Raw genomic sequence first — 26,161 nt, 5'->3', positions numbered from 1 at the left:
GGAATGAAGATATTTCCTTCTGGAGCATTGGAGTAATCTGAGCATGGTGCAAAGTGAGTTTTACTTTGAATTTGAATATAAGTAAAATGTCCTTAAGTCAACGACACAACGAATTGCCACCAAAAGACTATGACAATAAAAATTGATGAGGAGGGTGGTGTCTAGGAGAAGACATTACAGTAAATTACAACTATGTTAGCAACCTCAAGCTCGTGGTGAAGCGTTTGGCTACGGGTTGTTTTAATCCAACTAAGTATTAATATGCATATCTAAGTTCATTCACTATCCAGATTAGCACAGTATCATATTAGTCTATTATAGCACTATCCTAATTTAATACAGAAGTATTAACTCAGGGGAGTCCTTTCAAGGCAAGGTATATTTCTATAGCAATTTAGTATTTTATTGGTCTCAAACAATGAATGCAGTACCAATGTGCTTCTGTCCCAAAATACACCCTAATAAACATGGGCTTCTTTGTTTCCTGCTGTGAATTCAGGCAGCCATTGGACAGACAGGGGATAAAGGCTTGGTCCCTCACTGATCAAACATTCTGTGTCTGCATCACTGTCACAAGCTCCCTGGTATTGTTGATGACCTGTTTGCATACCTTTCTCTCTTGCCCAAGGATCAGAGCTATAACGTGCGTGCTATATCCCAAGACGGGAGATGATTTCACCCTTCTGGTCTCCCTGGAATCCCTGTGGAACTAGGCTTGCCTTGCATTTAAGTGGAAAAGTACAAGCATGACTGACAGGAAAATGTTGGTCAGGGTCAAGTCAATGTCAAGGGCCTAGAAGAATGCTGGAGGTCTTTACAGTTTTCCCAGAACAGAAGCTTGCTGACACGTTCCCCCAGAGCAAGGCCCCTGCCCTCCTGCCCTTACCTAAACACAGTATGAGTCTGAGACTCAGAGAGAGGCCATGCTGGCGTTGACCATGAGAGAAGCTGGCAGCACCTGCCTCCCGTTGGCTTCACCTCCCACAGAGACTCCTGCACATCTCCTCCTTCCAGGCCCCTGTCCCTGACCTTGGTCAAGCCTTCATTAACTCTTGCCCAGGCTTTTGAAGTAGGCTTTCGATTGGGTATCTTTGCCTCCAGTGTTTTTTCTTACAATCCAGCTTCTGCCCTGCTGCATAATAATCATTTAATGGTATAGTTCTGAATAACATACTCCTCTACTCCAAAGCTCTCCATGGCTCCCCATTGCCTTCAGAACAAAATCCAGGAATTCTGTCCCTTGTGCCTTTGGACCACTATTCAAACTTTGAAGATAAGTTCAGATTCCCTCTTCTCCAGAACATTTTCCCCATGCCATCCGTTTAGAATTAGTCACTTTCAGCCTTCTATTCTGCTTATATATGTACTTGTCTGGCCTCTCTCATAGACTCTGTAGTCTTAAGGAAAGGGCTAAATTTCCTCAGCAAATTTAGCACACAAAATGCTCACGGTAAATCTATGGACGCACAAAGCCTTGTACCTGCTCCATAGAAATTATTCTTACGTGCCTGCACACGTTTGTTACTTCCCATGATCTTCTAGACATCATCCATGTTGAATATTGAAATCAAACCATTAATGCAGTCCTGATGGCCGTTTAGAGGTATTCAACCATGGTTAGGCAGAATCTCTGAGATTATGAAAGGAAAATTTCTCTGTTGTGTAGAAATTACCTCTGGATAACTTCTGTCTAGCATGAAAAAGGCTTTTTGCATTATTATTTATGTATTATTGTTTATTATCAAAACAATGACCTTTGACTCTACATGAGACATGAGGGTAGTGAAATACTGTGGTGAATACTGAAAGCCTGGTCATTCCCAACAAGACTGCCTCACTATGAACCACAACTCCGCCAACACTTTCTAGCTCTGCAAACTTGGTAAACTTATTTTACCTCTACGAGCCTGTCTCCTCATTTTTAATATGGGGCTATAATAGTATCTCCTTCAAGGGCTTTTCTGAGAAGTAATGATATCATGTATACATAAAACCCAGAAGAGGGCTTGCCATCTAACTGATGCTCAGCAAATACTAGCTGTTGTTACTGTTGTTATTATTTATTATGGCCATCATCATTACTAATATTTTCAGCTCACTCTAAACTAATGCTCCATACATACATGACTATCTTAGCATGGACAGTTATAATACTCAATTAGAAAGTGTGCAAATGACCCCCTAAACGTCCCCATATGGGTCATTTGCTAAATATCATGCCACTTAATTTACTTCTAGTCTCTTGTACCACTTAATATCTACAGTCTGTAGCCTTTTATATCTTTATGTCTTTGAAAAAGTTATCAATTGTTTCCAAACAATATTTTTGCCTCCACAGACCCATAGAAGGTTTAAGCAAGAGGGATGTTAGCAATACTCAGCGAGTGTAGGTGATTGCATCTGGAGCTACATCCCTCTCGGTACCCAAGGCAGACATTGATAATCGATCATGGTGCCCTTTCCAATGACCCCAGATGCAACTTTCCCATCCTTCCAACCAGTGCTTCCAGTGCTCAAGCAGCAGCCACTAATCAATCAGAACTGATATCCATTTGTCATCCCTTCTCTAGTCCTCAGCCCTCATGTTCTAGTTTCCATCCCCTTCCTCTTTATGGCTGGCATCGCACAGAACTTCTACTGGAGGCCCTTGGGAAAGGTCCATGCTGCAACAGTTGAAGTTTTCCCTTCTCCTTTGGAAGGCTTCAGTAACTAAATAGATTGGAGTTTCGACAGAAGGCTGACTTTCTTCTGTTGAGATGATGCACCTGGTTCTCCTTTAACTCAAAGAAAACTCAGCTCAGAGTCTAGTTCAGCCAATTTTCTTCATTAATGAGGCTAAAAGGAGATGGTGTGGGCTCATTTTCAACTTTATAAGATTGACTTGAGTCCATAAATGCCACCTTAACTCTTAAAACACTGAAGATTAGGCAGCAAAGAAGTTTTCTCCCTGGGTATGAAACTACCAGGTTTCTAATAGAGGAAAGAGCCAGTTTAGAAGAATTTTACAAAAACGTTCCTTATCTTTTCTGAAAATTCTATCTCCAGGTGTGGAAAAGCCCAGGGCTATGAAGGAGCCAGTGATACCTCCGAGGTGTACTCGGCCCCGCAAATCAGAGCTGCCGGGAGGGCTGGGCGCCCTCACTGGCTGCTGTCTCTGAAAGTCTCCATGAAGCCAAGCTCTTTCAAGTAACATGGCATGAGCAAGGCCAGAAAGAGATATTCCACCAAATACAGATTTTCAACCATGTCCTGTGGTACTGGGCATAGAAGATTCTAGAAAATTGTTTCCCTTTGCTTTGGCAAACTTGACAACCATGAATCATACTCTGACTGTACTCTGTTGATAAACACTATGTTGATTCACACTAGTTGATCCATTCAGAGCCAGACGAGGTTTATGTGCTCGGAAATATGGCAATGATTTGCCCCAGAGAAATCCCTGTCCATGGAGAACCAATCATGGTTCATGGAATCAATGCATGAGCAAGTGACACTCACATTCAAGATTTCCAGAAAAGGACAAAGAGCTAGGGCTTCTAACACCACTGCAATATTGCTTCCCATTGAGGTGAATATGGGACCTCCTCTGCACACACCCTGCTTGGCTTCTCCCTTCCCTTTCCCTTGCTCGCTCCTATTCTAAGTGTTACTGCCCTGTGTACCATGTCCACGTCACGTCCTCTGTTACTTCCTGCTTCCCCAAACTGGTGAGCTCTCTCTGTCTCTATACTTACCCCTCATTTCCAAACTCCTCTGCTCTCCTTGAAATAGCACCTGTCCCAGCACCTGTCCTGCTGACCGTTGTCACTACATCACTAATATGTTGCTGCTGATACATTGTAATTGCTCGATAAATAAACTGCTGCTGAGTGAATCGAATTGGGTGAATGATTTGAATGAAGCTATTTAGAGAAAACTTGAACTTCAGGAGGAAAATATTAGCTGAACTGCAAATCACTGAACTATCATTCAATTACATCTCTCTGCAAAAGAAAGACAAAGAACACAGTACAGAAAAAAAAAAAAAACAAACCAAAACCCACAAACATATAAATACTTCTTAACGTGAAGTTCTTTTGCAACTTTACAACCTGAATCTTTTCTTACCATCGTTGGTCAGAATTATCCTTTAATCTTATGCAGTTTGTCTGATCTTCTGTACCAGGTTGTGTGTTCCTCAGTGTCGGGGACTGGATATTTCATTTCACTCACAGCACCCTCTGAAGTGGAATGATCACATGTCTTTTGCTACAGAGTTCCTGAGTCTCTCTCTCCCTGTCTGCACAAGGATCTCAGTTAAAAAGCAAATGAAATGTGAGCATTCAGTCCTTTGGCTGGACCTGTTGACTTGTGGTGCCAGGCAAATAGCTTGGTGGTTTTTCAGATTGGTTTTGTCTTTTGCTCTCTGAATTTAACATCATGTGAAGATAGAGCATAGCCTAAAGGTGCACTTAAAATGTCATCCTGTTCCTGAGCTTACTCAGACAGGCAATAGAAAATGGTACCCTTGATAATTAATGCCCTTAAAGAAATTCAGCACAGGCTAGCAACTGTAAACAATAAGTTATTAGTCAGGGAACATGCTTACAGCATGAGCATGAAATTCTTATGCGTCTTCATAGGGCAGGAAAGGGAAAATGCAAGACTCTCTGGATAATTTCATTATCATTTTTGCTTAAGCATTTTATACACAAGCAGACTGTTCATCCCATCACCCCAATCTCTTCTGCCAGCTTGAATTCCTCAATTCATTTATAAAACAAAATGGGAGTGTTGACTGCAACATTTAAATTTGGGCCACATTTTTAATTATAGATTCTATATAAACTATTGTAGCATTACTGGAGGTCTATAAAGAAGGGATAAAAGATTATTATCTTATTAAAATGCCGATTAAAAAAACAATTTTTTAAAATGTACATTTATATCATGGGAAGAGACTGGGTTAAAATTGCCCAAACTCACAAAATGAGTTTTAAGAAGGATGCCACTGCACTGCAGAAAGAAAAAGACAAAACTGGTTGAACATAAGATTTGAGTGGTTGAAATACGGTTTAATTTTTTTTTCCTTCTAGCCCCTTTTCCCCCCTTTGTAAACTGATAAAAGATTTTGTATTTTCTAAGGAAATCAACCTCATTTTTAGTTTATTTTCTAGAAGTAGAGATGTCCTTACATGTGTTTGAAAGTATGTCTGTCAAACCTCTGGAAGACTTCTCCACCAGAGCGAAGAAACCTATAAATGCATATCTTACCAAACTGTTTGGGGATTTTCCATTTTTATGTGTTTGGGCATTTTTCCCTCTTAAACATCAAAACTTAATAGTGGTGGAAGGTTAAATATTTTCCATACTTTGTTTCTGAGATTTATTCTTACAAAGAGCATATGGGGGAAAAAATTTACACACCCAATCTATTACTGATGATTACCCTTGGGGTTGGGGAGTAGGATTGGGTTTGGGGGCAACAAAGGAGGGCTCTCACCTCTTTCTCTATTTTATTTACAGTGAAAATGTACACTTGTGCCACTTGTATAATCTTTATGGCTCTTAATAAAGAAGAAAACCTTGTATTTAGAAAAAATACCTATATGGCTAATTTAAAAAGTGATATGGTACCCCTGGTTTGAACACTGTATATAGGGTTCCAGGACGGAAGAGTAGAGAGGAATTACTGTCTGCTCTGCTGGTAGCATCCACCCTCTAAAGCATTTCTGTATATAAAGATTAAATAAAAATAGGGAAGGGGGAGCGGGCAGAAGTAGAATGAAGAATCTGATATCCAGAATGGAAGGTTTCTGTTGGGGAAAGCTTCAGGAATTAACACGTTGAATAGTTATATGGAGATCACATTGAATTCATTTTCCCTAATGCTGGTTTGCTTTAACTCAATAGCCTTAAAAAAAAAAAAAAAAAAACCAACAACTCTGCCTTCATGACATCATCATTCCATTTCTTGGAGCTTTAAAAGAGAAACAAAGTTTACATGTCACAACCAAATTCTAGAGTACCTATTTAAATTATTTAATTATTTAATAATTATTAAATTATTTAAATTCTCAATTCTCTTAGGAGCTAGGAATGAAATGTAATGCTAATTTAATTTAATAATTTGTTCTTGGGACTTCCCTGGTGGTGCAGTGGTTAAGAATCTGCCTGCCAATGGGGGACACGGGTTTGAGCCCTGGTCCGGGAAGATCCCACATGCCATGAAGCAACTAAGCCCGTGTGCTACAACTACTGAGCCTGTGGTCTAGAGCCCGCGAGCCACAACTACTTAAGCCCACACACCTAGAGCCCGTGCTTCGCAACGAGAAGCCACCGCAAGGAGAAGCCCGCGCACCGCAACAAGAGTAGCCCCCGCTCGCTGCAACTAGAGAAAGCCCGCGCACAGCAACGAAGACCCAACACAGCCAAAAATAAATACATAAATAAAATAAATTAAAAATAGTAATAATAATTTGTTCTCTTTCCACCAAAACACACAATCATTGCTTGTGAAAGCCTCATCCCTTCCTTTCGTTTTTCATCAGGCTGTGATGGAACTAAAAGCTGATTTGAAGAGCAAAGTCCAGTGGCATCCCAGACCCTGTTCTCCAGACATCCAGGGTAAAGGGATATTTCATGATCATGGTGTAAACACCATTTTATTTTCCAAACATGGGCTGTGGAGGTTTAATTGGGTGGAGCTTTTTATTCTGCTCCACCCCATTATTTCTGGGATTGAAAACTATGTATGCATAAGCAAGCAGCTGGCACAAGTCTTTTGTGTGCGTGTGTGTGTTAAGGAGAAAAAGTTGGATCAAATGAGTGATTTCCTGTTCAGAGCAGGACAAAAATTTCATTCCATGAAAGGAAGTATAATTGATTCCACTTCCATCAGCATATCAAGAGGATGGCCCCAACTGGGGGATGATGCGACCCAGGGGAAGGGACCCTTCACCAGGCCAGGGGTGGGCCCTGGCTGGCCAGAGAAAGCACACACCCACATGGCCCCTTGCCTCTCATGGTCCCCCTGGAGTCTGTCAACATTTGAGTTCTGTCCTTTTTCCGCTCTTGGGAGGACACAAAATGTCCCTCCAGGTCCTACAGTCTGGGTTTGATTAAATAATTATAAACTCCCAGCAGCAGATCTATCATTTATGTTCCAGAACATGCCAGCATGTGTCTTTTGTGGCCATGCCAGCCAATCATCAAGCCACTCTTGTTATTGTCACTGAGAATGCAGTGGTCCAATATTTGTGCTAGTTCCTGGATTTGGGCGATAGAATGTTGCCCAGCAGTGTGCTGGTGCCAACATCACTACAGAACTTCACAGTAAATCCTTTCTATATTTACTCAGTCCACCACTCTGACACTGAAATTGCCTTTTATGAGCTTATGATTGGAGGCTCCCATTTTCCACTTCTAACTCTGGGAGATTATATATTCTAACAGCAAAGACATCAAGGCCTGTTGTCCGTACGTGCAGCATGGCGCGGTGGCTGCTGGCTGGTTGGGGAAAGTAGGAACCTGAAAGTGAGTAAGGGCTGATCGATCATCCCACACAAAAGAAGCACAGAGACCATCTCTTTAGTCCGTTGGGTTAACATGTCTAAAATTTTCCACTTCCTCCACAGCTGAAGCCCAAAATAAAGTAGCAATATTTCATATTAATGTTATCTCCTACAAACGCACAAAGGGAGGTGGGGGACTCCTAATTGAGTTCAAAGGACATTTAAGGAGATATTTTTGGCTCTTTCCTTAATTGAGCCACAAACGAGCTCTAAATTTTTCCCATTCAAAGTGTATAATATCAGCCATCACTTGGAAAATCATCAAAATACCTGAACAGGAAGTCTCTACTTTTTGTGTAGATGAATAATCATGCTAGCAATAATTTCCATGGCCAGAATTACCTTTCTATCCCACTATTCCACCAATGATAACACAAGAAGGAGCTTCTAGAGATGATGATGTATACAAACACAGCGATGAAACACGAGTTATGTTTTTGGAAATGGAGAGATGTGTCTTCTTTTGTTTTGTATAATTCTGTATAAAGGGGTTCAGAAAAACACTAATACACACAGTTCACGTGTGTTCATCTTTGAAAAATGATCAAAGTCACTCACCTATTGAAGGGAGTACGATGAAATGAGATAATACAGATTAGTGAGAAGAAACTGTATAAACCAAGGGGAGAGTGCTAGAATCACAAAATCAAACTCACCCGTCACGAGTCCATCATCACTGCCTTTCATTTGCCTTTACATGCACTGAAATGCCATGGACCTGAATTAGTACATAGAGGAAATGTGAATCTTGAAAGAAGAGTTTCTTTATCCAAAGGTATAACTGACTGAGGGTTGTATGTTTTTGGTTTTACTGCTTCCTTTTAAAGAATGATTAAGACGTTTCCACTTAATGCAGAAAACGCAATATTCTATCATCACAGGAAAGGCTTCAGATAGTTAATTTTATTTTTAAGGGAATGGGTTTTAGGAGAATAAATATTAATGAAAGATATTTAAAATATGTACAATTTGACATCATTTTTCCCAGATGAAAAAGCCTTATTTTCAAAAAAATATAAATTGTTATTGTCGCTTTGTTATGAAGATTGGAGAGCTAACGTTTTTCAGTGTTATAATTCTTGGTGATATCACATTCACCTCAATGCTCCTCAAATAATATTTTAGTATTTTTGAAAATGAAGTCTGTTATTCTTTTAAATAATCTTATACTTCAAAAATAGATTATTTCCAAATACATCAACTTAAAACTATGCTACCATTGCCTGAGGCAAACTCAGATTGGAGAAAAAATGGATAATAAAGACATACCAGTGTGAAATATGTAGTGGTATCTCATGACAGGTTCTTTGGGTGAGTGTTCCTGGAGAAAAAAAAAAAAAAAATGGTTAGGAAAAAGCAAAACCTTCAAATAGAGTAGTAAAGAGAGAAACAGAAATACGCTTTTGTTCTCCCTTAGCTTTATGTAGGAGTTCTTATGTTTGTAAACATAGAAAAGACAAAGAATTATTAAAAGAGAATAAATGTTTCAACTGTAGAAGTTTTACCCATTTGTGAGAAAAGCTGGTTTTTCAAAGTCCTTCTGGCTAATAATAGTGCTTAAATAGAGATGCAGCCCCGCGCAGGACTGTTTCTAGTTAAGCATTTTGGATGTGCTGACCAAGGAGAGAGAGAATCGGTAACTGGCCACTAGGGGGCCTTCCTACTGGTCCTTCTTTAAAACAGGGAAAGTAATTAATAAAAAATTGAAAAAAACCAACAAAACCCTGCAGGATGTACCACCAGTATTTTCTATAATACACATAGAAATAGCTGGTTGGGAGGTCAAAAAAAAAATCCTGTCATATGGCCATTCGCATAATATGAAACTATTGATTGATTTTCCCCTTCACTGAACAGAACTTTTTTTTTTTTTTAAATCAACTGCTGGGTTTTTGTTTTTGTTTTTTCCAGTTCAAATAATAGCTGTTTTATCATGCTCAGAGTTTGCTGTGTCATTTGTAATGCGTGGATGTTAACAGTGCCTGCTCTTCCTCCCTCACTAGATTTTGGGAGGATCAAATGAAGTGATTTATTTGAGAAGGTTTTATAAAGGGACATTCAAAAGTTATGTGATTGCTCAAAACAACCAAAGATTTCTATTGACTGAATTCTTGACTAGAGTACTTTGATGGATAGGAGGCATTCTTCTCCCCAGGTTTTAAAATATCTAATGATTTATTAGCCTGAAAAAATGTTTCAGTACATTAAGTTAAAAATATTTTTGCAAAACAGTATCTTTTATTGTAATATGGATATATACATGCATAAGAGGGTTGGCAAAGATATAATCCAAGGTTGATACTGCTGTTTAAATTATGAGTATTTTAATTTTTTTCCTAACTTTCTTATTTCCTGTAACTTCTGGTTTTCTTCAGTGACCCTGAAATATTTTACAATAAAATAATATTGTATTAATTAAACAAAATAGTAGAGAAAAAGAGATATTGCTAGGCTGGTGAAAAATTCCATTTTCAGCCATGATGAAATTTTTCCTTGTAAATATTTTGTTAAACATTTATATGAAGAGACTTTCATTAAAATTTTTAGATAATTTATTAATCAGAAAAACATTAGTATCAAAATATTTAAAAGATTTATATGGAGTTAGCCTTGTATAACATAAATATCTCTTTCACTGTCTATTCATCCCAAAAGGGAAATCTGTAAAAATAATGAGTTATTTTCAATTTAAATATATATCTATTTGTTGACATCCATGTTAAAGCATGTTCCTTTAAGATTTGTATTTAGAATAGGTAGCTCTTCCAAATGACTCTGCTTCCGCATTGCATTTGGTGCACTTAGGGTGACTTCTGCTAATTTATATCACATTCCAGAGTACATTTGAAAAGTGCCCCCAACTGTACCCTCTCCACATCTCTCTGAACTTGTTTTAAGAGGCATTTTGTGCATTTCCACCTTGCTTTCATAAGCCATGCAACTTTGATCTATTACTTATTTTTTCTGTTTGAATTCAGTTCCCTGGATGGCTTGAAATTTCTTTGACCTTTTACTTTTTTGCTTATTTTTAAGAACACAAGTACTGAAATAATTCCTTGGTTGTTAAAAATGCAAATACGTCAGAGAATGTCAGGTTTCTTCCCTGCATTTTATCCTCTTCCCAGAGATCGCACTGTTGTAAGCGCGTTGAATAGCCTTTATGCTGCTGCTGTTGTTTTTCTATGTATTCACATTCAGAGATATATACCTAAGGAAACAAATAGTTTGGAGGTTGCTTTCTTTTTAAAACACATAAGTGGGATAAAATTGTAAATACCGTTCAACACTTCCTTTTCCTCAAGACTATATCTTAGAGATTTGTGTCAGGATATATAGATCTACATAATTTTAAAAGATTCTACTCTTTACAAGACTAAATCCTTAGCCCTCTTTGGGTAGCTCAGGTTTGTAAGGAACTTAACGACCCAGTGATCGAAACATGCTGTTTCAAATCAGATCAGAATATGTTGGACTCCCTGCTTCATGCAGATCCTGAAAGGAATGAGGTACTACCCCTGCCCTCGAGGGGAATCCAGGGTATTTCTTAAAAGCAGGAAAGAGGTAATAAACCCCAGGACCATTCATTCTTCTGCCATATCATATATTTCACAGGAGAGAAATAAGTAATTCCACTGAAGAACAAAATTAATTTAAACTCTATGCTCAACGACCCAGAAGCTGAAAGGAACTGCAGGAGATCATCTGGATCTATCCTCTACATTTACACACTCAGGATGCAAAATTAAGTCTCAGGAAAAATGAATACCCAGGTGAAACGTGCACACAGCCCACAAGAATCTAATATGTCGCCACAGAATCTGTTATTCTGTTGCTACCATTTCCTTCCTCTGCATATGTTTGGTATCTTGAGTTTTGTCCATAGCTTAAGTAAGGAAGAGTCCTATGTTTTCCAAGAAAAGGCTTGGTCAGTATCAACCAGTAGCAGGGAGATTGACAGGCAGTTTGTGGAAATACCTGTTAAGAGACAGAAGTTTCTTTGCCAAGAGGCTAGGCAGGGCAAATGCATGCAGGGTTCTAAGACCTGCCTCACTAGTAACTCAGCTAAATGCTGCCACAGTTTCAGAGATCTTGCAGGGAGATCCCACTCGTCCCTTCATCTGAGTCGTCCCTTCATCCAGGTGTTCACATTTCTCAGAATACTGGGCTTGGTTTTCTAAGAATCCTCAAAAATGATCAAACATTGTGGGTGTGTCCAATGTTCTTCTAAACTGGTTTGGTAGGAATAGGAAATAGGATGCATGTTGGGCTCAAGGTGAGGCAGAAAATTGAGTAAAACTAAACTCCCCAAGGCAGCTGTAATCAGCCAGTAAGAAGTAGGCACCTCTACTGTGTTCAGTTATGCCTCTAACATCCCTAGATCCCAGCAGACTGACAGTGTCTAGATCATAGGAACAAGCTTTTGTTTGTTTGTTTGTTTTTAAAGATAAAATATTTATTGAACAAACAGAACCCATAAGGTTCACTAAAAAACAAACCTTTCCTGAGTGTTTAGCATGTGTATGCTACTGCTGAGTATTTATATGCATTACCTCATCAGTATCTCACAACAGGCCAGTACAGTATTTTGTTTTTCAAAAATCTACTATTGCAAACTTATTTATTTTTTAACATCTGTATTGAAGTATAATTGCTTCACATTGTTGTCTTAGTTTCTGCTGTATAACAAAGTGAATCAGCTATACGTATACACATATCCCCATATCCCCTCCCTCTTGTGTCTCCCTCCCATCCTCCCTATCCCACCCCTCTAGGTGGTCACAAAGCACCGAGCTGATCTCCCTGTCCTATGTGGCTGCTTCCCACTATCTATTTTACATTTGGTAGTGTATATATGTCAATGACACTCTCTCACTTCGTCCCAGCTTACCCTTCCCCCTCCCTGTGTCCTCAAGTCCATTCTTTACGTCTGCATCTTTATTCCTGTCCTGCCCCTAGGTTCTTCAGAACCATTTTTTTTTTTTTTAGATTCCATATATATGTGTTAGTGTATGGTATTTGTTTTTCTCTTTCTGACTTAACTTCACTCTATATGACAGACTCTAGGTCCATCCACCTCACTACAAATAACTCACTTTCATTTCTTTATATGGCTGAGTAATATTCCATTGTATATATGTGCCACATCTTCTTTATCCATTCATCTGTCAATGGACACTTAGGTTGCTTCCACATCCTGGCTATTGTAAATATTGCTGCATTGAACATTGTGGTACATGATTCTTTTTGAATTATGGTTTTCTCTGGGTATATGCCCAGTAGTGGGCTTGCTGGGTCATATGGTAGTTCTATTTTTAGTTTTTTAAGGAACCCCCATACTGTTCTACCTAGCGGTTTTACCAACTTACATTCCCACCAACAGTGTAGGAGGGTTCCCTTTTCTCCACACCCTCTCCAGCATTTATTGTTTGTAGATTTTTTGATTATGGCCATTCTGAACGGTGTGAGGTGATACCTCATTGTAGATTTGATTTGCATTTCTCTAATGATTAGTAATGTTGAGCATCTTTTCATGTCTTTGTTGGCAATCTGTATATCTTCTTTGGAGAAATGTCTATTTAGGACTTCTCATTTTTGGATTGGGTTGTTTGGTTTTTTGATATTGAGCTGCATGAGCTGCTTCTATATTTCGGAGATTAATCCTATGTCAGTTGCTCCATTTGAAAATATTTTCTCCCATTTTGAGGGTTGTCTTTTCGTCTTGTTTATGGTTTCCTTTGTTGTGCAAAAGCTTTTAAGTTTCATTAGGTCCCATTTGTTTATTTTTATTTCCATTTCTCCAGGAGGTGGGTCAAAAAGGATCTTGCTGTGATTTATGTCATAGGGTGTTCTGCCTATGTTTTCCTCTAAGAGTTTTATAGTATCTGGCCTTACATTTACGTCTTCAATGCATTTTGAGTTTATTTTTGTGTGTGGTGTTAGGGAGTGTTCTAATTTCATTCTTTTACGTGTAGCTGTCCAGTTTTCCTAGCACCACTTATTGAAGGGGCTGTTTTTTCTCCATTGTATATTCTTACCTCCTTTATGAAAGATAAGGTGACCATAGGTGCGTGGGTTTATCTCTGGGCTTTCTATCCTGTTCCATTGATCTATATTTCTGTTTTTGTGCCAATACCACACTGTCTTGATTACTGTAGCTTTGTAGTATAGTCTGAAGTCTCAGAGCCTGATTCCTCCAGCTCTGTTTTTCTTTCTCAAGATTGCTTTGACTCTTTGGGGTCTTTTGTGCTTCCATACAAATTGTGAAATTTTTTGTTCTAGTTCTGTGAAAAATGCCACTGGTACTTTGACACAGATTGCATTGAATCTGTAGATTTCTTTGGTAGTATAGTCATTTTCACAATGTTGATTCTTCCAATCCAAGAACATGGGGTATCTCTCCATCTGTTTGTATCATCTTTAATTTCTTTCATTAGTGTCTCATAGTTTTCTGCATACAGGTCTTTTGTCTCCTTAGGTAGATTTATTCCTAGGTATTTTATCTTTTTTGTTGCCATGGTAAATGGGAGTGTTTCCTTAATTTCTCTGTCAGATTTTTCATCATTACTGTATAGGAATACAAGAGATTTCTGTGCATTAATTTTGTATCCTGCTACTTTGCTAAATTCATTGATTAGTGCTAGGAATTTTCTGGTAGCATCATTAGGATTCTCTATGTATAGTATCATGTCATCTGCAAACAGTGACAGTTTTACTTCTTTTCTGATTTCAATTCCTTTTATTTATTTTTTGTCTCTGATTGCTATGGCTAAAACTTCCAAAACTATGTTGAATAATAGTGGTGAGAGAGGGCAACCTTGCCTTGTTCCTGATCTTAGTGGAAATGGTTTCAGTTTTTTACCATTGAGGACGATGTTGGCTGTGGGTTTGTCATGTATGGCCTTTATTATATTGAGGTAATTTCACTCTATGCCTACTTTCTGGAGGGTTTTTTTATCATAAATGGGTGTTGAATTTTGTTGAAAGCTCTTTCTGCATCAATTGAGATGATCATATGGTTTTTATCCTTCAGTTTGTTAATATGGTATATAACATTGATTAATTTGCGTATATTGAAGAATCCTTGCATTCCTGGAATAAACCCCACTTGATCATGGTGTATGATCCTTTTAATGTGCTGCTGGATTCTGTTTGCTAGTATTTTGTTGAGGATTTTTGCATCTATGTTCACCAGTGATATTGGCCTGTAGTTTTCTTTTTTTGTGACATCTTTGTCTGATTTTGGTATCAGGATGATGGTGGTCTCGTAAAATGAGTCTGTGAGTGTTCCTCCCTCTGCTATATTTTGGAAGAGTTTAAGAAGGATAGGTGTTAGCTCTTCTCTAAATGTTTGATAGAATTCGCCTGTGAATCCATCTGGTCCTGAACTTTTGTTTGTTGGAAGTTTTTAAATCACAGTTTCAATTCCAGTGCTTGTGACTGATCTGTTTATATTTTCTATTTCTTCCCGGTTCAGTCTCATAATGCTATGCTTTTCTAAGAATTTGTCCGTTTCTTCCAGGTTGTCCATTTTATTAGCATATAGTTGCTTGTAGTAATCTCTCATGATCCTTTGTATTTCTGCAGTGTCAGTTGTTACTTCTCCTTTTTAATTTCTAATTCTGTTGATTTGATCTTCTCCCTTTTTTTCTTGATGAGTCTGGCTAGTGGTTTATCAATTTTGTTTATCTTCTCAAAGAACCAGCTTTTAATTTTATTGATCTTTGCTATCATTTCCTTCATTTCTTTTTCATTTATTTTGGATCTGATCTTTCTGATTTCTTTCCTTCTGCTAACTTTGGGTTTTTTTTGTTCTCTTTTCTCTATTTGCTTTAGGTGTAAGGTTAGGTTGTTTATTTGAGACTTTTCTTGTTTCTTGAGGTAGGATTGTATTGCTATAAACTTCCCTCTTAGAACTGCTTTTGCTGCATCCCATAGGTTTTGGATCACTGTGTTTTCGTTGTCGTTTGTCCCTAGGTATTTTTTTATTTCCTCAGTGATCTCTTGGTTATTTAGTAGCGTATTGTTCAGCCTCCGTGTGTTTGTATTTTTTACAGTATTTTTCCTGTAATTGCTATCTAGTCTCATAGCGTTGTGGTCAGTAAAGATAACTGATACGATTTCAATTTTCTTAAATTTACCAAGGCTTGATTTGTGAGCCAAGATATAATCTCTCTTGAAGAATGTTCTATGTGCACTTGAGAAGAAAGTGTATTCTGTTGTTTTTCAATGGAATGTCCTATAAATATCAATTAAGTCCATCTTGTTTACTGTGTCATTTAAAGCTTGTGTTTCCCTATTTATTTTCATTTTGGTTGATCTCTCCATTGGTGAAAGTGGGGTATGAAAGTCCCCTACTATGATTGTGTTACTGTCGATTTCCTCTTTTATGGCTGTTAGTATTTGTCTTACGTATAGAGGTGCTCCTATGTTGGGTGCATAAATATTTACAACTGTTAATCTTCTTCTTGGATTGATTGCTTGATCATTATGTAGTGTCCTTCTTTGTCTCTTATAATAGTCTTTATTTTAAAGTCTATTTTGTCTGATATGAGAATTGCTATTCCAGCTTTCTTTTGATTTCCATTTGCATGGAATATCTTTTTCCATCCTGTCACTTTCAGTCTGTATGTGTCCCTATGTCTGAAGTGGGTCTCCTGTAGATAGCATATATATGGGTCTTGTTTTTGTATCCATTCAGCCAGTCTATGTCTTTTGGTTAGAGTAGTTAATCCATTTACATTTAAGGTAGTTATCGATATGTATGTTCCTATTACCATTTTCTTAATTGTTTTGGGTTTGTTATTGTACGTCTTTTCCTTCTCTTGTGTTTCCTGCCTAGAGAAGTTCCTTTAGCATTTGTTGTAAAGCTGGTTTGGTGGTGCTGAATTCTCTTAGCTTTTGCTTGTCTGTAAAGGTGTTAATTTCTCCGTCGAATCTGAATGAGGACCTTGCTGGGTAGAATAATCTTGGTTGTAGGTTTTTTCCTTTCATCACTTTAAATATGTCCTGCCACTCCCTTCTGGCTTGCAGAGTTTCTGCTGAAAGATCAGCAGATAACCTTATGGGGATTCCCTTGTATGTTATTTGTTGCTTTTCCCTTGCTGCTTTCAATATTTTTTCTTTGTATTTAATTATTGATAGTTTTATTAATATGTGTCTTGGTGTGTTTCTCCTTGGATTTATCCTGTATGGGACTCTCTGTGCTTCCTGGACTTGACTATTTCCTTTCCCATATCAGGGAAGTTTTCAACTATAATCTCTTCAAATATTTTCTCAGTCCCTTTATTTTCTTCTTGTTCTTCTGCAACCCTTATAATTAGAATGTTGGTGCGTTTAATGTTGTCCCAGAAGTCTCTGAGACTGTCCTCAATTCTTTTCATTCTTTTTTCTTTATTCTGCTCTGTGGTAGTTATTTCCACTATTTTATCTTCCAGGTCACTTATCCGTTCTTCTGCCTCAGTTATTCTGCTATTGATTCCTTCTAGAGAATTTTTCATTTCATTTATTGTGTTGTTCATCATCATTTGTTTGCTCTTTAGTTCTTCTAGGTCCTTGTTAAGCATTTCTTGTATTTTCTCCATTCTATTTCCAAGATTTTGGATCATCTGTGCTATCATTACTCTGAATTCTTTTTCAGGTAGACTGCCTATTTCCTCTTCATTTGTTTAGTCTGGTGGGTTTTTACCTTGCTCCTTCATCTGCTGAATATTTCTCTGTCTTCTCATTTTGCTTAACTTACTGTGTTTGGGGTCTCCTTTTCAGGCTGCATGTTCATAGTTCCTGTTGTTTTTGGTGTTTGCTCCCAGTGTGTAAGGCTGGTTCAGTGGGTTGTGTAGGTTTCCTGGTGGAGGGGACTGGTGCCTGTTTTCTGGTGGATGAGGCTGGATCTTGTCTTTCTGGTGGGCAGGACCGAGTCCAGTGGTGTGTTTAGGTGTGTCTGTGAACTTATTATGATTTTAGGCAGCCTCTCTGCTAATGGGTGGGGTTGTGTTCCTGTCTTGCTAGTTGTTTGGCATGGGTGTCCAGCACTGGAATTTTCTGGTCATTGAGTGGAGCTGTGTCTTCCCATTGAGATGGAGATCTCTGGGAGAGCTCTCGCCAACTGATATTCTGTGGGGCCAGGAGGTCTCTGGTGGTCCAATGTCCTGAACTCAGCTCTCCCACCTCCAAGGCTCAGGCCTGACAGCCGGCTGGAGCACCAAGACCCTGTCTGCCACACGGTCATGTACGTGGGCATGTTTCTTGCCTTTTGGGAAGTCTGAGGTCTTCTTCCAATGTTCAGTAGGTGTTCTGTAGGAGTTGTTCCACATGTAGATGTATTTTTGATATATCTGTGGGGAGGAAGGTGATCTCTACGTCTTACTCCTCCGCAATCTTGAAGGTCCTCCTGGGCAGAGTTTTTGAAAATACTTATCGTTTCTCCAACAATCACTGAGCTTTAACAGACTTATCATTGGAATAAAGGAGAAAGTTTTCTCCCTGAGACAATAAGAGCAATGTTTTAATAGACTGTACTATCAAATACGTTTTTAAAAAGTAGCATTTCCTAGTGCAATGGATCCAAAATGTCTGAATTACAAAAGATTAAGAAGGGCTTCTATTTTTTCTTATTAAATTTATTTTAGATACAGGAAGATGAGTTTTTTTAAAAAGCAGATACATCAGGAACTGATTATTGACATCACAGAAAGATCTTCCAAGGGTTGCTTTAAAATATAATATCCCACTGATGCCCTTATATTTTTATTTAACTTTTTTAAAGTCTTTACTTTTTTTCAGTTGTGTTTAGGAAAAAAATGTGTACTTAGGATCTTTGAATCATAAAATATTAGCTTATATTGCAGGGATGTAACAGGACATCTTAATAGTCCTGGTAATTTAAGATACTTTGTTAAAACACTTGTCAACTAATAAATATAGGGTAGAATCCATCTCTGGCTAAGAAAATTATCTGTTAATCCATTTTTGTTTCGTTTGGTTTTAATTTGGACTTTTCTATAAGCAAGTGACATTTTAAGTCAATGCCATGTGCTTTGTATGCATAGTTATATTTTTCTCCTACACCAGAAACATGGGCAATCCTAATAAAAACCATGCTTTAAAGCTTGCTGGAGCTCTCTTGCTTATGATGGCCCTTATTTCTGAGTGAAAATGTTACATAGATCTATTCCAGCCCCCAGTGTAGTCATATATATAATATGTTTTATCAACTACTCTGATTTACTAACAATAGTATTTTTAATTTTAATTTATGAGCAGGTGGTATTTATCAATTAATTAAATGCAAATAAAGCAGTACTAAACTTTTACTCAATGGGAAGATAATTCCCAGTTCTTCCCAGAAAACTTTTACCAACATCATGTCTGATAAATTTGTTGGAAAATATGGCTATTTTTCTGACATCAACCAAAAAAGTCAAAGATATACAAATATGCCAGTTTGATTTTTAGCACCTCTTCCTTTGGATGTAACTCACTAAGAATTTCTTAGTTATAAAACATCTTCTTGAAACAATTTAGAGTTTAATTTGAAGCAACTGAGCAGTTAACCTGTATCACTTTCAGGGGTAGAGAGGTACGAGTTAAATGAATTTACTCCCCAAAATGCAAATAAGGCTTCCTTTAATTTGGGCTCAGCTTACCTCTCTCCAGTAGTGACCTGGAGTTTGAACACACCTTTGCTCACAGTAGCCACTCCTTCAGGAACTGTACATGACACTCAGAGCCTGTTTTCCAAACTTGAGTTGCAACCCTTTGGAGATTCATATGTTGCAGACAATGCCTGAGGGACCTTGTGCAGCAAAGGTGGGATAGAGACCACATGTATTGAACCACAGTCCAGGCAAAGGTGCCCTTGAGGGAGAGGGCCTAGTATAGGACTTTGAAGGCTGGGGAGAATAACGCATCTGGAAAATGCTTTGGAAAATAGCACAGCAGTCTACAAAGATTTTAGTTTTATGTGTGTTTAGGAAAGGCCAAACAGACAGGATGTAATTTGACATTTAGATTTAATTCTGTTGACGATCCACAGCATTGGGAACATGCATCCTAGAGTGTCCAGTGTCACCGTGAGCTGGCTGTATGCAAGAGTGGTACGCGCGTAGAAGAGATGACCTAACAAAACAATTTGCTGTGCTTTCATATCCTGGATCTCAATGAAAATGTAGTGGCAAGTTTGCTAGATAAAAGAGTACAAGGCTACAAAAAAAAAAAAAAAAAAAAAAAGCAAGAATACAAGGCTAAAAGGCAGGTCAACCTAGGTTTCCACCTTATATCTACCACTGACTAGCTGTGTGACCTTGAGCAAGTGATTTAATTTCTCTGGTCCTCTGTTTTCTCAACTACAACTTGGTGCTATTATTAATAATAATGGCTTTTTTTCATGAAAGGTTTAATACATGCCAAGCAGGGTTCTAGAAAGATATGTTAACTCAGTCCTCACAGAAAGTTTCTGAGTTTAAAATCTCTATTATCTTCTTTGTCCAGTTGAGGAAACAGGCTTGAATGGGTTAAGTAAGTGACTTCAGCTCATATAGCTAGAAAGTGCAGGGTTAACTCCAGATCAAGCTGCCCACATCCGGAAACTGTGCTCTGACCCACAACACTGTGAGAGGCAGGCAAGCTTCAGCTAAGGACAGGACGGGGTGCCCATCAGGCCTCCATCACTTACCATCACCTTGCCAAGGTGCAGAGCCTCACTGTGCCTTCCATCCCCTCTGTGTAAATAGGTAATAATAATGGCATCCGCCTCCTGGCATTCTTGTGAAGGTCAAATGAGTTAATGTTTGTTAAAAACTCTGAACAATGCTTGGTAAGGACTAGATAGGTACTTAAGTGCTAGTATTATTATATTAGAACTCATACTCTTCAATGATGTGGATTGGAGCAAAGATTAAATAATATGGGTAAATTACCTGCTTGTATATAATTACCACCCAATACATGATTCCTTCCGGGAGATTTAGTGCCAAGTGTGACACATGATTTAGGCGCTAGAGAGAGATGCAGACCACAGGGCACAGGGCCACCTACCAGAGAGCTCACAGTCTAGTGGAAGCAAAGTTTAGTTTTCTCACCTCCAGGTATCAGAATGTTCTGTCTTTAAGCAGCTGGCTATACCTGATTTCTCACCTGCCTGTAATAATGGCGCACGTAATGGGATAAATGGGCTGAAAAGTATTCACAGGTCCATCTCCTGTCTCAGCTCGGTGGAGAGAATCCTACGGTGGGTCCTCCGTTTCTCTCCCTCAGGCATCCTCTGTGAGAGAACAGAATCTGACTTAGAGGGTGGGAGAGGCTGAGTCAGTCTCCACAATAAAGCACCCAGGGTAGGGGGAGAGGAGGGAGGAAAGCTGCCATCCTCAGAGTACGGCAGGGGTATGTTCACGTGTACATGTTGGATGTGTATGCTGTGTCCACATGCACGACGTGTATGTGCTGTGAGTGTGTGTTTCTGTGTTTGCTGGGGGCTGGGGTGGTTCTAGTGTAGCTGCAGGGTCTGGGGAAGGTAGAAGACAAGAAATGGGATTGTAGTAAGTATTGCAAGGATTTGCATCTTCTTTCTTATTTTCAAAATACAGGAGTAAAGGAACTCTGCTCCTTTTTATTACTTTTGACTCATTAATTGTGTTTATGCAAGCCATGCCTCTTGGAGACCAAATAGCCATGTGGTTTTATGGGGTCTGGAGCACCTCTATTTGCCAGGAGCTGTGCTGGGTCCATTTGTTGAATAGAGGCTGTCAATTCCTGCCTGTCCTTGGACATGCCCTTATAGCACATATTTCAGGGCTGGCTGGCCTGGTCTCAGGGAGGCCACAGCCAGCATCCAGAAGGACTGGCCAGAGAAGGAGGGGCAAAGCCAGACAGAAGAGAGCTCAGAAGCCAAAAGAGCTTTTCCTGAAAGTCAGGCTTCATCCTCCACTGCCTCACAAGATCACATTGGGCTCCCTCCCCTGTTCACAGTTCTCCTGGTGTACACCAAGGGGAAGTGAGGCTGCTTCCGCCGGCCCTTTCCAACAGAGGTGTCATGCAGAACTGGAGCATGTGAGCAGATGGGCTTATTAAGGATGGCGTTTTAGTGGGGAGGGTAGCGGGTTGATGAGGAAGAAAAAGCGACGAAAGCCAAGACAGGAGCCAGCCTGACTGGGTTGCCTGGTCCAGAGGAAACAAGGACAAACAGGGCAGGAAGGGTGAGGGGTTTTGGCTGACTTCCCCCAGACCATGAAGGTTCAGGTGCATTCTGTCTGTGAACATCGATTTTGGTGCATGTGTTTTATTTCCCCAAGAGTCTTAGCGGGAAGACGCCCTCCTGGAGGGTACCTTCCTCGGGTGTGTGGGTGGGCAATGGGGATAGTTAGGGCAGTCTCCTGACCCAGTCCCTTTGGGAAGTGTATCTACGGATCCTTTGCTGTAGGGCTTCTCTGAGCTTTCTATGCAGTACTCAGGGTTGGGGGAGGGGTGGGGGCTCAAATGGGCATCATATTCTAATCTTGGAATGCGGCCACCTCTCCAGCATAGGGTAAGAACCACTGACATCATGCTGGACAAACTCCACAAACAGTCATGTACAGAAGTTTCCCAAACTGCCCTGAAGACACAAGTCACATGAGGGCTTGATGAAAGACCTGATTCCTGGGCCCAGCCTAGACCAACTGAAGCAGGAATTCCAAGGGAGAGTTCTGGAAATCTGGAGTTTTAACAAGCATCATAGGCAATTTTTGTCAGTAAAGTCTGGGACAATCCTGTGGATATTTCCAGCATTACAGTCACTCCCTACTCCGTGGGAAGAGAAGAAACTAGCTCTCTTTCCTATGGTAACTAAAGTTGGAGCTGAGAGATGAAGACCTGTGCCCTGAAGCAGGCGTGTGCAACACCGAAACCCTCCCCGCACTCCCAACTTAGCAGCGTCAGAAATCAGTATCTTTGAGCCCACCATTAGCTCAGGCAGAGTAAAGCTACACCGCAGACACCACTCCAGAACAGAACACCACTTCTGGCTGCCTCGCCCTTCCTGCTACCCCACCTCACACTTCTCCCTGGGCCACCTACCTGCTGCCTCTGGGCTCCCTACCACTGTGAACTCCTGAGGCTGGCATTTAAATATGATACCTCAAAGCCCCCATGTGAGCTCACCACTCCATGTCCTGAGAACAAATTTCCCAAGAGAAAACATCTGCATCCTGGCAGGGGCTGGGGGATCAACGTTAAACCTCCTCTACTGTGTGACTTCCTGCTGACGGCTCAGAGCACCTCTGCAACTGACCATCAGGGGTGGCTCTTGTGCCATTCTTTGACCACCCAGAACAGTGTGGCCTTAGTTTGAAGGTTACTTTATAGGTTTTTACAGAGAAATTGTGACCCTTTTTATGTACCTTTAATTGAAAAATATTGTGTGGTTTTATTAGTTTTTGACTGCTGTGTAACAGTATCACCACAAACTTAGCAGCTCCACACAGCTTACGTTTAATTATCTCACAGTTTCTGTGGGTCAGAATTTCCAGGCATGGTTTAGATGGGCCCTCCAAGTAAGATCTCACGAGGCTGCAGTTAAAGTATTGGCTGGGCTGTGATCTCATCTGAGACGATTAGGGAAGGATCGTTTCCCAGCTCATCCAGGTTGTTGACAGAATTTAGTTTCTTGCGGCCATAGCGTTGAGGACTTAATGTTTCTTGATGGCTGTTGACCAGAGGCCATCCTCGGCTCCTAGCATGTAGGGTCTCCCAACATGATCACCTGCCACCTCAAATTAAGGGAGGGGAAGACTGCAGCAAGATGGATGCTACAACCTTATGTTACAAAATCATATACCTGTAATCACATATATCACCTTTGTCATATGCTACTGGATAAAAGCATGTCACAGGCCTTGCCCACACTCAAGGTCACAAACACCAGGAGACGAAGATCATGGGGTCACCTAATAAGTCTGTCTGTCATAACAGTGGTGGCCAATTGGCATGTCTGCTCAACCCCAAAATAACACTCCTTCTCTAAGAGCAGAGTCAACTTGGCAGCCACGTGTGTGCCATGGGAATCCACACCCTGACAGCATTGTCTGATGTGTAGGTAGAGATCTGGCCCCAAGTGAAACAACTGAATTCTTCCTTCCAGGATTTTGATGTTGGGATTTACAGATAGCAATTAGTCTGGACTAGTTCCTTTCAAGGAAAAGGGACATCGAGTTCTTGGGTGGGCTTTTTCCAACATGTGCACCAGGGACAGAGGAGAATGAAGTTGGATCAGAGGGAGGAATGAAATTGAGCCATAGGAAAAAAAAAAAAGGAGATTAGAGGTGGAGAAAAAATGCTGTCTCGGTCTCCAAAAGCTATTCAGTTGCTGGTTCTATTTTTTCGTGTAACCCAATGAGTTTTGAGTTTCAGAGTTCTTCTGATATCCTGTCCATAAAGTCTCTATTTTGTGTAAGTTTGCTCAAGTTGGCTCCTGTTACTTGCCAAGGTCAAGAACCACAACTAAGTAGAGATGTCAGGGTGGGCCTTATTTATTCTTCACTTAGAATCTCTCTATCATCCTGCCATTAACCTGTCATCCACTAAAAATTATTTCTCTACTCTTCATTACGTACTGTCAACTTTATCATGCACTTACCATCCAGGCACTGTCCTGGGTGCTGGCTACACAAGCAAACAAGACTCAGAGTTCCCACCCTCATCAACCCACAATCCATGGAAGCACCAGGCATGTAAGCAGAGTCACAGGCGGGAGGTGCTGAGGAGGGCCCAAAAGGAACGCACACCTGAGCCTGGCGAAGAGGCCGTCCAGAAATGCTTCCTGGAGGAGGTGACTAAGCTGAGATCCAAGAGGTCAAGAGGAACTAACCAACTGCAGGGAAAAACAGAGAAGAATATTCCAGACAACGGGAATAGCCTGTGCAGAGGGGCCAGGAGAGTGACAAATCTGAGAAGCAGAGAGCTGAGTGTATGTGAAAAGACCTTTTATGGAGATGGTAAGAAGCTAACATTTTACATGTCTGTCCCCCAAAACGATTACCTCCTTGAAGCTGGGGGTTGTATTTTTAAATTATTATTATGAAAATCTAGCTTGGCACTTGGGGATTTATTAATTAAAAATTGTGTGTGGGCATTTTATTTACTTTTTATTAATATATATTAAAGGTAACTCTTTTTGACGTATAGAGCTATGACTTTTGACAAGTGCACGCAGCTATGTATCCACCACCGCTGTCAAGATATAGAACAGATTCATCTTTCTAAAAAATATCCTCACGCTGCCATTTTGTAGTCAACCCCTCTCCCCATCCCCTTCCCTTACTGGTATTCTCTATATGCAGTATTTTGTTTAATCTTTGTGCCTACCTACATAACATATATATCCTGTAGGCTTCTTTCCCAGCTTCATCCACGAAGTTGAGTGATTTATGGGTGTGAAGATAAGGGATCCCATTCTCTCAGATCACCACGAAAGACACTCAAGATTTCTCAGATCAGGCACAGGAAAAGATCAGTTCAGTTCAGAAAATCACACCTTGTTTCCCAAGACTTGGGCTCTGTGCTGAAAGGATATAAGAACAAAAAACCCAGCATTATCTGTGGGTCGGGTCTGCATTTCCTGGCCTTTTGCTAAGGGGCCTAAAGGCACAGGTTTCACGGAGCCAATAAAATGCACCTTCTTCTCAAGAAATGTTATGACAGCTGGCTTCCAGATCCTCTGATTGTTATGTCTTGTTCAAGAAGTATCTATTAATTATTTTTCATCATGTCTTGATTTTACCAAGAAGGCCATTATTTCTATAGGCTGTTCACTGATAAATTGGGGAATGTTTTCATGTTGTGTTTTTCCTGGGGTATGGTGTAACTTTCTTTGTCATCAATACATACATTAAAGCAGGCTAACCCAAGTGTTTCCACAGACACAGCATATGGTTGGGTCATGCACACAACCATCATAAATCCTCCTTGACAATGGTCCAAAATGATATCGTGACCTGGTCCTGTTGGAATCCAGATTTATGAAGATCTGAATGTAAAAACTGAGTGTTAGAAGCATGGGTTTTTAAAAATGTGCCACGTGAATAGGTTGGTCTCTTATATGGCTACTTGCCTCCGTATGTGGCAAGTGAATGAAAAAATATATGCAGAGGTAGTTGAAAAATTCTTGAGATGCCTCAATAAGCTTGCCTAGAGCCAGTGCAGAGTAAGCACCCAATAAATATTCATGAGTGAGTGGACGAATGGATGGATGAATGAAGTGGAACTGGAGTGAGTTATAAAATCATCTCGTTTTGCTAGAGAGCAGCTCATCCTAGGAAGCTGTCGCCTTTCCAACACCTTTTTCCCTTTTTCACTTGTGAATGCACACCCAGTTTTGCTCGTGAAACCTCTCTAACCTCAGCTCCAGGGGTAAATCAATCTTATTCTAAGTCAGTCAGAGAACGGGAGTTTTCATGGAGATTGTGATTAGTCTGGGAACAGGCGCATGGCCTTTTTTGACCCAATCAGACTGAAGGGGATGAGTTTAAGTTTGTGGCATGGGGATAAACTTTCCATTTCTTCCAATAGAGATGGAAAGGATGCGTGTTATTGTATCTGCTGCCCTAGAGTTTTCCCTTCCATGCCAACAAGACCCTGTC

At 39.9% G+C, this 26,161-nt stretch overlaps 1 protein-coding gene across 1 annotated transcript in view; it reads right to left on the bottom strand.

The window, feature by feature from the left end:
- The window catches only part of CACNA2D3 (calcium voltage-gated channel auxiliary subunit alpha2delta 3), an 899,902-nt gene that overhangs the window by 10,482 nt on the left and 863,259 nt on the right, over positions 1 to 26,161 (bottom strand). The window contains exons 40-42 of the mRNA XM_027121113.1: positions 24,888 to 25,083; positions 20,685 to 20,811; positions 8,823 to 8,874 (exon numbers count right to left, since the gene is read on the bottom strand). The gene's annotated coding sequence lies outside the window, so the exon portion shown is untranslated. The remainder of the gene's footprint in view (positions 1 to 8,822; positions 8,875 to 20,684; positions 20,812 to 24,887; positions 25,084 to 26,161) is intronic.

Source organism: Aethalodelphis obliquidens, unplaced genomic scaffold (assembly GCF_003676395.1).
Source record: "Aethalodelphis obliquidens isolate GAN/ISIS:26980383/991018 unplaced genomic scaffold, ASM367639v1 scaffold22, whole genome shotgun sequence".
NCBI classification, from domain to species: domain Eukaryota; kingdom Metazoa; phylum Chordata; class Mammalia; order Artiodactyla; family Delphinidae; genus Aethalodelphis; species Aethalodelphis obliquidens.
This window is presented reverse-complemented; position numbering and strand designations above follow the sequence as displayed.